At 38.0% G+C, this 13,546-nt stretch overlaps 2 long non-coding RNA genes across 2 annotated transcripts in view; one reads left to right on the top strand and one right to left on the bottom strand.

The window, feature by feature from the left end:
- The window catches only part of LOC116662526, a 22,420-nt gene extending 8,874 nt beyond the window's left edge, over nt 1–13,546 (top strand). The window contains exons 2-3 of the long non-coding RNA XR_004318489.1: nt 8,431–8,616; nt 12,894–13,546. This is a non-coding gene — a long non-coding RNA (uncharacterized LOC116662526). The remainder of the gene's footprint in view (nt 1–8,430; nt 8,617–12,893) is intronic.
- Nucleotides 1,771–13,546, bottom strand: part of LOC116662527 — a 157,516-nt gene continuing 145,740 nt past the window's right edge. The window contains exons 4-5 of the long non-coding RNA XR_004318490.1: nt 7,856–7,891; nt 1,771–3,277 (exon numbers count right to left, since the gene is read on the bottom strand). This is a non-coding gene — a long non-coding RNA (uncharacterized LOC116662527). The remainder of the gene's footprint in view (nt 3,278–7,855; nt 7,892–13,546) is intronic.

The following is a 13,546-nucleotide window of genomic DNA, read 5'->3' as shown; positions in this document are numbered from 1 at the left end:
TTTTCATGTGCCTATTTAGCCATTGTATGTCTTCGTTGGAGAATTGCTTGTTTAGATCTGCCCATTTGGGGATTGGGGTTTTTTTTTTTTTTAATTATTAAGTTGTAACAGCTGTTTATATATTCTGGAAATTAAGGGCTTGTCAGTCTCATCTTTTGCAAAAATTTTCTCCCATTCCATAGGTGTCTTTTTGTTTTGCCTATGGTTTCCTTTGCTGTACAAAAGCTTTTAAGTTTAATTAGGTCCTATTTATTTTTGCTTTTATTTCTATTGCTTGGGTAGATTGCCCTAGGAGAACATTGCTAAGATTTATTTTGGATAATGTTTTGCTTATGTTTTCTTCTAAGAGGTTTATAGTGTCTTGTCTTTGAACCACTTTGAGTTTATTTTTGTGTATGGTGTGAGGGCATATTCTAACTTCATTGATTTACATGCAGCCATCCAGTTTTCCCAACACTACTTGCCACCACTTGCTGAAGAGACTTGTCTTTACTCTCTTGTATGTTCTTGCCTGTTGTCAAAGATTAATTGACCAAAAGTTTGTGGGTTTATTTTGGGGCTCTCTATTCTGTTCCATTGGTCCATATGCCTGTTTTTGTACTAATACCATGCTGTCTTGATGACTGTAGCTCTGTAGTATTGTCTTAAGTCTGGGAGGGTTATTCCTCCAGCTTCATTCTTTTCCTTAAGTATACCTTTGGCAATGCTGGGTCTTTTGTGATTCTATATAAATTTTAGGATTATTTGTTCTAGTTCTGTGAAAAACGTTCTGGGTAATTTTATAGGGATCACATTACATCTGTAGATTGCTTTGTCAAGTATGGCCATTTTAACAATATTAATTCTTCCAATCCAAGAACATGGGATAACTTTCCATTTTTTTAAAAGTCACCTTTAATTTCCTTAGTCAATGTTCTGTAGTTCTCTGCATATGTCTTTGACTTCCTTGGTCAGATTTATTCCTAAGTATTTTACTTTTTTGGATGCTATTTTAAAAGGGATTGTTTCTTTACTTTGCTCTTCTGATATTTCATTGTTAGTGTAAAGAAATGTCACTGATTTCTGTATGTTAAGCTTGTATCCTCCTACCTTGCTGTAAGTCCACAAATGATAAATGCTAGAGAGGGTATAGAGAAAAGGGAACCCTTCTAGACTGTTGGTGGGGATATCGTTTGGAACAGTCGTTATGGAAAACAGTATGGAGATTCCTCAAAAAACTAAAAATAGACTTACCACATGATCCAGCAATTCCAGTGCTGGGCATATATCCAGAGGGATCCTTAATTCAAAAGGATACATGCACCCCAGTGTTCACAGCAGCACTATATACAATAGCCAAGACATAGAAACAACCTAAATGCCTACTGACAGATAACTGGATAAAGAACTTGAGGTATATTTATACAATGGAATACTACTCAGTCATAAAAAATAAAATAAAATAATGCCACTTGCAGCAGCATGGATGGACCTAGAGACTGTCACTCTAAGTGAAGTAAGCCAGAAAGAGAAAAATACCATGTGATATCACTTATATGTGCAATCTAAAAAATTTTAAAAAGACACAAATGAACTGATTTACAAAACAGAAAGACTCACAGACTTAGAAAAAAAACTTATGGTCACCAGGATGGAAGAGATTTGCAGATACTAACTAATATATATAAAACAGATAAACAATAAGTTCATATTGTATAGCACAGGGAACTATATTCAATATCATGGAGTAATCTATGGTGAAAAAGAATATGAAAATGAATGTATGTTCATGTATAACTGAAGCATTATGCTGTATACCAGAAATTGACAACATTGTAAACTGACTATACTTGATAATGAGGTGATAAGATTTCTAGTCAGAGACTAGCATCACGGGGCTTGTGGTCATAAATTGCATCTATGATTACATAGAGACTGCTGAGAGTTAGAAAACCAGGGTTCTTCTCCCAAGTCAAATATATCTAAAGCTACAACTTGCACAAATATTGTATTGGGGGAGAGTGGAATTTTGCCAAGGACACAGCTTATATAAATGGAGAGAAGTCATGTATTTATGTTATGAGCCAAGCCTTGTAACAGGCATTTGAAATGCAATTCCTCACTTAATCTATGCAAAAAAAAAATTTAGTAGGTAGCACTGTCTCACATTTTATCAGTAAGGGACAAATTAGAGAAACAGAAACCACTCAGATACTTCAACAGAAAAAATTTAATCTAGGTAGTCACATGCATAGATGTTGGTAGCTGAATGAGAAAAAAAGGAAGATGGGAGAAATCCAGGAAGCAGGCTCCATCTGTAAGGCTGGGGAAGTAAAGGGAAGAAGTTAAGATCATCAGAACATAGATCTTCCAGTCAAGATGGTGGAGGAGTAGGACCACGAGCTCAACTCTCCTCACAACTACAAGAAAACCACAACTGACTGCTAAACAACCATGAAAAAAAGACTAGAACCATAAAAAGGGAACCACAAGCTGGAGAAAAATTATATTGCAAAGGCCTTCCCACAGGAGTGAGAGTTGTGAGCCCCACATCAGGCTCCCCAGCCCAGGGTTCTGCCAGTGGGAGGAGGAGACGCCAAAACGTGGTTTTGAAGGCCAGCAGGGCTTAACTCCAGAAGCCACACAGGATTGGGGGAAACAGACTTCACTCTCCTAGTAAACCCACACAGAATCTCACGTGCACCAAGTCCGAGGGCAGAACCTGGGCCAGACTTGCCTGCTGGTTTTGGAGGGTCTCCTGGGAGGTAGGGGTCAGCTGTCACTCTCCTTGGGGACATAAAAGCTGGTGGTGGACATTCAGGGAGTATTCATCTACATGAGCTTTCCTGGAAGCTGACTTCTTGCTTGAGTCATTAGCACCAATACCTAGCCCCAACCAACAGCTTGTACGCTTAAGTGGTGGGAAGCCTCAGGCCAAACAACATACTGGGGTGGGTATGCAAACCCCATCCATCAGCAGACTTCCTGAGTCCACCACTGCCTCTAAACACAGCCCTACCAACCAGAGGGCCAGGACCAAGCTCTACCCAGCAGCACAGACTCCCACTGCCAGGCAACCTGTGTAAGTACCTAGTCCAGCTTCATCTACAGAAGGCAGATAACCAGAAGTTAGAAAACAACAATCCCAAAGCCTATGGAAAAAATCTACAAACACAGGCCAAATTCTACCCCGAGACCGGCTGGACCTTGACTCTTGGGTGACAAGAGATGAGTGTACTGCTGGGATACACAGGACATCTTCCACAGACGGCCACCTCTCCAAGGTCAATAAATATAACTGAAAAAAAAAAAAAAAGAAAGAAAGAAAATTAGATAATATGGAGCAGCAGAGGAATATCTTCCAGGCCAAGGCACAAGATAAAATTCCAGAAGAAATAAGTGATGAGGAGATAGGCAATCTATCTAAGAAAGAGTTTATAGAGTAATGATGATAAAGATGTTCAGAGAACTGAGGAGTATAGATACACAGGGGGAAGTTTTTAGCAAAGAGTTAGAAAATATAAAGAATACACAGAGTTGAAGAATACAATAACTGAAATGAATAATACCCTCGAAGTAACCAAGAATAGACTAAATGAGGCTGAACGGATCAGTGACCTATAAGGAAGATTAGTGGAAATCACTACCACAGAACAAAGAAAAAAGAAAGAAAAGAAATGAAGAGAGTTTAAGAGAACTCTGGGACAACATGAAGCACACTAAAATTTGCATTACAGGGGTCCCAGAAAGAGACAGAGAGAGAAAGGACCTAAGAAAATATCTGAAGAGATAATAACCGAAAACTTCCCTAACTTAGGAAAGTGAACAGTCACCCAAGTCCAGGAAGCACAGAGAATTCCACACAGGATCAACCCAAAGAGGAACACACTGAGGCACATAGATATCAAACTTGACAAAAATTAAGGATAAGGAGAAAATATTAATATCCCAAAAGGTTATCAGATGATTTTTTTTTTCAGCAGAAATGCTACAGGCCAGAAGGGAGTGGCATGATATATTTAAAGTTTTGAAAGGGAAAAACTTACAACCATGAATACTTTATCCATCAAGGCTCTCATTCAGATATGGAGAAATCAAAAGCTTAACAGATAAACAAAAGCTAAAAGAGTTCGGCACCACCAAACCAGCTTTACAACAAATGTTAAAGAAACTTCTCTAGGTAAAAAAGGCAAAGGCCACAACTAGAAAGAGAAAATTAGTTGAGGGGAGGAGGGTACAAATGCAGGGTATCTAAAATGCATTTGAAATTAAGAGACCAGCAACTTAAAACAATCATCTATCTATCTATATGATCTATCTATTTATCTATCTATATAGACTTATATACGAAAACCTAATGGTAACCACAAACCAATGTAACTCTACAGTCATCAAACCACAAGAAAAGAGAACAAAAATAAGAGAAAAAAAAAAAAAGCAAACCCAAAACAATGAACAAAATGGCAGTATTAACATATGTATTGATAATTACTTAAATGTAATTGGATTAAACACTCCAAAAGACATAGACTGGCTGAATGGATACAAAAACAAGACCCATGTATACGCTGTCTACAAGAGACTCACTTCAGAGCTTGAGACACATGCAGGCTGAAAGTGAGGGGATGGAAAAAGATATTCCATGCAGATAGAAACCAAAAGAAAGCTGGATAGCAATACTTACATCAGAAAAAAATAGATTTTAAAATAAAGACCATTATAAGAGACAAAGAAGGATACTACATAATGCTCAAGAAGAAGACACAATTTTAAGTAAATATTCACCCAACATAGGAATACCTCAATATGTAAGGCAATTGTTAACAGATATAAAAGGAGAAATCTACAGTAACACAGTAATAGTGTGGGGGACCTTAATGCCCCACTTACATCAATGGATAGATCATCCAGACAGAGAATCAATAAGAAAGTACAGGCCCTAAATGACACATTAGACCAGCTGGACTTAACTGGTATCTATAGACAATTCCACCTGAAAGCAACAGAATAAACATTCTTCTCAAGTACACAGGGAGCATTCTCCAGAATCGATCACATGCTGGCCCACAAAGCTAGCCTCAACAAAGTTAAGAAAACTGAAATCATATCAAGCATTTTTTCTGACCACAATGCTATGATGTTAGAAATCAACTGCAAAAAACAAACAACAACAAAAAAACTGCAAAAACTGCAAACACATGGAGGCTAAACAATATGATACTAAACCACCAATGGACCACCAAAGAAATCAAAGAGAAAATAAAAAACCACTTTGGGACAAATGAAAATGAAAACACAATAGTCCCAAACCTCTGGGAATCAGCAAAAGCAGAGCTCAGAGGGAAGTTTACAGCTAATTCAGGCCTACCTCAGGAAACAAGAAAAATCTCAAGTAAACCACCTAACCTTACACCTATAGCAGCTAGAGAAAGAACAAACAAAACCTACAGTTAGTAGAAGAAATCATAAAGATTAGAGCAGAAATCAATGAAATAGACTAGAAAGAAAGAAAAGTTCAATGAAACTAAAAGCTGGTTCTTTGAAAAGATAAACAAAATTGATAAACCTTTAGTCAGACTCATCAATTACTTTGGGAGAGGACCCAAATTAATAAGATCAGAAATATAAGGGACCATAAGAGGCTACTATGAGCAACTACATGCCAATGAAAAGTCCATTTCTTCTAGGTTGTCCAAGTTCTTAGAAAGGTACAATTTGCCAAGACTGGACCAGGAAGAAATAGGAAATACGAATAGACCAATTACCAGTACTGAAATTGAATCACTAATTAAAAACTCCCAACAAAACAAAAGTCCAGGACCACATGGCTTCACAGGCGAATTCTACCTTTGAGAAGAGTTAATACCTAGCCTTCTGAAACTATTAAAACAGTTAAAAAACTGCAGAGTAAGGAACACTTCTGAACTCATTCTGAGGTCACAATCACCCTGATACCAAAATCAAAGTACGACAAAAAAAGATAATTACAGGCCAATATCACTTATGAATATAGATGCAGAAGTCCTCAACAAAATACTAGCAAATCAACTCCAACAATGCATTAAAAGGATCATACACCATGATCAAGTGGGATTCACCCCAGGGATGTGAGGATTTTTCAATATCTACAAATCAATCAAATACCACATTAACAAACTGAAGAAAAAAACACTATGATCATCTCAGTAGATGCAGAAAAAGCTTTTAACAAAGTTCAACATCTATTTTTGATAACTTTACAGAAAGTGGGCATAGAGGGACCATACCTCAACATAACGAAGGCCATATATGACAAACCCACAGCTAACCTCATACTTAAAGGAAATGCTTTCAGCTTTTTGCCAGTAAGATCAGGAACAAGGATAAGGATGCCCACTCTTACCACTTTTATTCAACATAGTTTTGGAAGTCCTAGCTGTAGCAATCAGAGAAGAAAAATTAACGGAATCCAAACTGGAAAAGAATTAAAACTGTCACTGTTCATGAATGACATAATACTATACACAGAAAACCCTAAAGAAGCAGCCAGAAAACTACTAGAGCTCATCAATGAATTTGGTAAAGTTGTAAGATACAAAATTAATATACAGAAATCAGCTGCATTTCTATACGCTAACAATGAAATTGCAGGAAAAGAAATTAAGGCAACAGTCCCATTAAACATCACACCAAAGAAAATAGCCTGGAATAAACCTACCCAAGGAGGCAAAGGACTTGTTCTCCGAAAACTGTAAGACGCTGATGAAAGAAACTGAAGATGACATAAACAGATGGAAAGATATATACCATGTTCTTGGATTGGAAGAATCAATATTGTTAAAATGGCTGTACTCTCTAAGACAATATACAGATTCAATGCAATCTATCAAATTACCAATGATATTTTTCACAGAGCTAGAACAAAATATGTTAAAATTTGTATGGAAACACAAAAGGCCCTGAATAGCCAAAACAGTCTTGAAAAAGGAGAATGGAGCTGGGGGAATCACACTCCCTGACTTCAGTCTATACTACAAAGCTACAACAATCAAAACAGTATGGTACTGGCACAAGAACAGACACACAGATCAATGGAACAGGAGAGAAAGTCCAGAAATAAACCCACACACTTACAGTCAATTATGACAAAGGAGGGAAGAATATACAATGGAGAAAAGACAGTCTCTTCAATTAGTGGTGCTGGGAAAACTAGACAGCTACATGTAAAAGACTGAAATTAGAATATTCTCTAACACCATATATATAAAAATAAACTCAAAATGGATTAAAGTCCTAAATGTAAAACCAGATACTATTAAACTCCTAGAGGAAAACATAGGCAGAACACTCTTGGAGATAAATCACAGCAATATTTTTTTTTCAAACCTGCTCCTGGAGTAATGGAAATAAAAGCAAAAATAAACAAATGGGATTTAATTAAACTTAAAAGCTGTTGCACACTAAAGATACCATCAACAAAACTAAAAGGAAACCTACAGAATAGGCGAAAATATTTGCAAAAGATGCGACCGACAAGAAACTGATTTTCAAAATATACAAACAGCTCATACAGCTTAATATAAAAATAATTTTTTAAAAAAAGCAATCCAATCAAAAATTGGGCAGACCTAAACAGACATTTCTCCAAAGAAGGCATACAGACGGCCAATAGGCACATGAAAAGATGCTCAACATCACTAATTATCGGAGAAATGCAAATCAAAACCTTAGTGAGCTATCACTTCACACAGGTCAGAATGGCCATCATCAAAGTCTACAAATGATAAATTCTGGAGAGGGTGTGGAGAAAGGGAACAGTGTTAGTGGGAATGTAAATTGGTGCAGCCACTATGGAGGACAGTATGGAGCTTCCTCAAAAAACTAAAAATAAACTTACCACATGATACAGCAATCCTGCTCCTGGGCATATGATCTGGAGAAAAATATAATTTGAAAAGACACATACATCACAATGTTCATAGCACTATATACAATACCCAAGACATGGAAACAACCTAAATGTCCATCAGCATATGGCTGGATAAAGAAGTTGTGGTATACATATATAATGGAATACTACTCAGCCATAAAAATAATAAAATAATGCCATTTGCAGCAACTTGGATGGACCCCGAGACTGTCATTCTAAGTGAAGTACACCAGAAAAACAAAGAAAAATACCATACATGGAATCTAAAAAGGACACAAATGAACTTACCTACAAAAAGAAACAGCCTCTCAGACATAGAGAATAAACGTATGATTACCAGGGGTTAAAGGGGGTGGGAAGGGATAAATTGGGAGGTCAAAATCTGCACCTCTTGGGGAGTGATGGAAATGTCTGCTATCATGAGTGTGGTGGTGCTTTCACAGGTATATACACCTATCAAAATTCATCAAATTGTACATCTGAAATATGTGTAGTTTACTGTATGGGAATTATACCATAATAAAGATTTTTTTTAAAAATAGGATCAGAAAATAGAAGCTCACATAATGGATGCTGAGGGGCTGGGACATAAGGCTTTCAAGGAGGAGTCAGCACCTGTCTGATGTGTATATGACCATTAGCCTCATCCTGTAAGTGCCAACAGGAGCTGAGAACTGGGGCCAACTGTTGCTGCTGGGAGGAGAGTCGATGAGAATTGCAAGCCAAAGGTAAAATGGAAGGTTTTTTCCCTCCCCTTCCCCTTCTTCTGGATCACCTAACAAGAAGCCAGCTGGCAATGAAGAAACGCACTTGGCAGAGCCCCAGCTCCCACCATAACAAAGCAGAATACAGAAAGGTGAATTAGCTGAGAGACCTAGCATACTATCCAGCACAACCGTGTTACTCAGAATCTGCATGATACTCAGAAAAATTTAGCTACACTTGTAGAGTCATGCAATCAATACTTGGCACAGTCCTAATTTGAACTCTAGGTTGTTCCATCACAGCCTGCCCCTCCCATGCTTCCTTCCCCTATAGTGGTTTGCCTTGATGTTTGGGGGAAGTCTCATTAGAATGCTATTATTAACAGTTTTCCAGCTGATTTTAGGCCTCCATTGGAGCATCTAGCAGCATCAGGCTATTTGAGGCACTGGCCTTGGTCAGAAACCTCAATCCTGGCACCTTACAACAACCTGGCAAGTCACAGGTCCCACTGGGTCTGCAAAGCTTTTTGAGATTGTGATTGAATGGAGAACCCTGTAGCACTGGCTCTGAGACCGAATCAGAGACAGAGACTTGCTCATCTCCTCCAGGGATTCACCGCCCACATCGGGAGTGGGGCTTACTCATAAAACACTTCACTTTCCATATAACGCAGTCTAAAATACCGCATGTAAAAGTAGTTTTTGAGAGTGATGTCTTACTTTTAAGGGAGTGCTCTGGCTAACTTACATCTGCAATGCTGGAAGAATAGGCTGGTGTATTTTCATTCTGTTTGTGTGAGTCCCTACGCACAGCTAAATGAGCGTGCATTTCGCCAGTGGTCTTAAAATATAAGAGCAGACAAGTTTTACCTTAGTTGCTTTTTTGTATGAAACACAACTTCAGACAACTTGAAATACTCTCATTGGAGAAATGTTAATGAGTGGCCTTGGCATCTAAGGATCATTCTTAAAAATTTCCCACTCTCAAGGATTCTTTTTTCCTAAGTGCTGTTCTCAAGCAGTAAATGGAAAATCATAGTATCGGAAAGGTTACATTACTTACTGGATCACCCTTATTATGGTAACTCTAAGAGAAATAGTAAGTGGTTTAACAATTGCCCATTTATAAATGTGAACGTTTAAAAGAAAACACAGAGGTAGGATTTCAAGTCACAGGGAAAATTTTCATAAGCAATAACATTAGTCAAAATGTGTTTGCCTTCACAGTAGGTGGAAATGTGTGTGGTAGAGCATTTGAGACAAGAACATGTATTCAAGCCACATACATTGGACATTTTCAGTCAAAAGAAAAAACAGCTATAAATCGAGTATTTACTATTTCAATGTCACTACAAAGTGATTTGTCAGAAGTTATCCCAATTGCTGCCGTATAGAATTTTTCTGAACTTTTTGTTGTTGTTGTTGTTAGAGTCAATACCTTGATTTGTTCCAAGGAATAATATTTACTCCAGGAAAACGCTTCTTCTCGTCATCTTTCCAAAACCTCTAAGTACCAAAAGCTCTTTTAGAGGCTGTTTTCTTTTGGATTTCTCACTGAGCCACCTACTCATTGGAGGAAAACTACTCAACACCAAAACCAAACAAAGCCAATTAAGAGACACTGTGGCTGAATGGTTGGTCTCACTGTCTGGAAGATCATGGTTAGTCCAATAAAGCCACCAACTTGCACAGATGCCTGAATAAAGATACCTTCCTTTCCAGTACACTGTGGATCTGACTGACTGGGCCAAGTGGCCATACTTAAAACTCCAAGAACTACCGAGATCCCCACCCAATTTTCTTTTTAACCACCCAAGGAGTATGGTATGAGTTTGTTAATTAGTATTTGTAACTTACATCAAGATTCCAACAGGAAATAAATTCTGGATACAAAGTGTTGAAAGTAAGGGTGTTCCCATAAGAAGTTTATATAAAACTGTGTCATTTCAAGTTGTTTTCCTTTTTTTTCCTTCTTTAGCTCTGGACAAGTTTCCTCTGCTGGTACAGGCATTTAAAAACTCACTACTACTATTATAATGTTGCCCCACTACTTTATATTTATCTTGTGGGGTTTGTAGCTGGACCTCATGTAGTTTATGGAAACAAGCTCAAAATTAATCTTATTTCCTGTACACAGTCCAAACTGCACACAGGTCAACTGAGTGATGAGATGAACGGAATGAAGAACTTTTTATCAGGATTGTTAAATCTTAAGAGTACAGACATTGTTTAAAGCAATGAAAAAAACTTGAAGAAAACAAATTATCGAGCTGGGTATCTTTCATAGAAAATCTATTTCAAAACAGGATTTGTGATCTCAGTGTATTATATACCAATAAATAAATTTGGAGCAATCTGCATTTTCACAGGGCTGGAATAAAAATTGGAAACCACAAGGCTATTTTACCACATGCAAACAAAGTAAGTGCTTGTATCCATGTGTGCTTTCACATGCCTGCAAGTAAACACACACACATCAATAACCTACAGTTAATTATCATTATAAAACTAGCACACCTTCATTATTAGAGGAGTTGACATAGTTCTGGCCTCTTACAGTGTCAGCATTTCAGTGTGCATAAAGCATGCCAAGAAAAGAAAAAGCTAAACACACACATACACACCTCTGAGGTCATGGTTACCTTTGATCAGGGCTTTTGCAAAATACCCAAAGCACTGAAAGAAACCATGAAGTTTGAGAAACATTTGTAGGTTCTGACAAGCTTCCAAGCTTCCTGGTGGGACTACTTTGTGTTTTTTTCCATCCTGCCGGAGGAGAGCAGTGGTTTATGGACAATCTCCTAAGCAATTAGAATTCCATAATTCAAATTAATAACCTCATAAAACACTGCAGATTATGTACTTGGTTTTTTTAACCTTATAAGTAAAGTATTATTCTGATAGCAATTTTGAAACTGCTTGGAATTCATCCCAGTCTGGCTAAAAATAATTTTTTTCAAGTTAAAGACATTTGAAATAAAAAAGATGGCATGAAATGAGTTTTTTTTTTTAATTTACAATTAGATTTTCAGATTAATAGGACATGAAAAATACTTGCTTTCACCGGTTTGCTTTACTGGGAAGTAAATGTTAAGGTCAAGTTTTTCTCAAGCTGACCTTTTCCAAGTAGAAAGGGGGAAATGGCAGGAGGAGGCAGGAACACAGCTTCATTTTCTCATGTTCCTGTTATGCGTCATCACATTGTCCAGTGAAATGAATGAGTAAATTAGGTTTTTGGTTTCATGCGCTGGATTATGTGTTTTATATATTTCCCTCCTTTTAATTTAGTAGGGCAGTTCTTTCCATTAGAAGATGGGTCTCATTAAAAGAAATGTTACTACGGAACTGTGTGCATTAGGTTTAATCTTCACTCAATTTAAAAAGAATACTTGAGAGACTAGTGCATTGATGCACAAGAAAATGATTAGTTGGGGTTCCTTTTAAAGAGAGAAGCCAAATGTGTGAAAAGTGGTGCCTCCAGGGCAAATAAAACACTCACATAGTCGGAAATGGGGGTGCGGGCTTCGCATTAATGACCGCACTGCTCTATTTTCAGACTTCCTGCCTTTCTTTAATGACCATTTCTCTTTTTCTTGAGACAGCAGACAAGAAGCACTAGGGGTTGCAGGAGGAATGAGGCTTTGGCCCGGCTAGAACAAGACCTGTCGAGGGATGCTTTTAAGGGTTTCTTATATTGTCTCACCAAAAGGAAAGTCTGTTACTAAGGTGCTGCATCCTGCTGTTTGAGCCTTTCCTTCACCCCAAGGCACTTTAACTTCAGTGAGCCACAGAATCACCTGGAGGGTTTACTAACACACAGATTGTTAAAACGAAACCAAAAAACACAGACTGGGTCCTACCCCCAGAGCTGCTGATAGAGTAGTCCTGGGAGAGGGGACAGAGAATCTGCTTTTTTAAGAGTTTCCCGGGACCACGTTTTGACAACAGCTGACCCAGGATGTGCTTATGAAGGACCAACGGGCTCCAAATAGATTCAATGCATATACAAGTGCAAATATGAATAAACTAGTTCGGTATGTAATCACATCTGAGGACTGTAGTTCTCAATGTTTTGCTGATTTTCAGTTGCAGAAAGAAGTAGCCATTTGTAGTTAAATCTCCATTCATCCTAATGCCTCAGTCTGGAAAGCTCTTTAGCTTTGCAAAGACATCTCTATTCTCTGTTGGCATAATGGGGGTTGATTTACTGAAAAGGCAGCAGGAGAGTCATATAGAGATGCAAACTGTCTGGAAATCTTATTAATATGGTTGGTATTATCAGGATGTTTTTCTTCTTGTAGGTAACAGAAACCAACACTGGATGACTTACGTACAAAAAGGACTTTGCTTTGCTGTTGCTTGTAGGAATGCTCTCAGATCTGATGGAAAGGACAGGCCCTAACCAACTGACTGGTGTCTTTGTTAAGACGAGGAAATTTGGACACACAAAAAGCTTCCAGGGAGCTGTGCACAGAGAAAAGGCCACGTGAGGACACGGCAAGAAGGCAGCCACTTGCAAGTCAAGGAGGGAGGCCTCAGAAGAAACCAAACCTAACAACAGCTTGGTCTTCGACGTCTAGCTTCCAGAACTGTGAGGAAATACATTTCTGTTGTTTAAGCCACCCAGTCTTGAATATTGTATTATGGCAGCCCTAGCAAACTAACACACCCTCTTAGGAAGATAGTGACCTATTGTCTGTCATGAGTATTTTGACCAGGGTTGTACTGGGTCTGTGGATTGCTTTGGGCAGTGTGGCCATTTTGATAGTGTTGATTCTTCCAATCCAAGAGCACAAGAAATCTTTCCATGTCTTTGTGTCATTTAGGTTGAGTATAGGTAACCTCTTTGGTTAAGTTTATTTCTAGGTATTTTGATATTTTTGAGGTAATGGAAGTGTTTATGCTGGTTATAAAATTCCGGTTTTTGAAGTGAAAAAAAATGAATAAAGGGCCA

The sequence above is a fragment of the Camelus ferus genome, unplaced genomic scaffold (genome assembly GCF_009834535.1).
Source record: "Camelus ferus isolate YT-003-E unplaced genomic scaffold, BCGSAC_Cfer_1.0 contig299, whole genome shotgun sequence".
NCBI lineage: Eukaryota > Metazoa > Chordata > Mammalia > Artiodactyla > Camelidae > Camelus > Camelus ferus.
The sequence above is the reverse complement of the archived record's forward strand: the minus strand, read 5'-3'. Positions and strand labels throughout refer to the sequence as shown.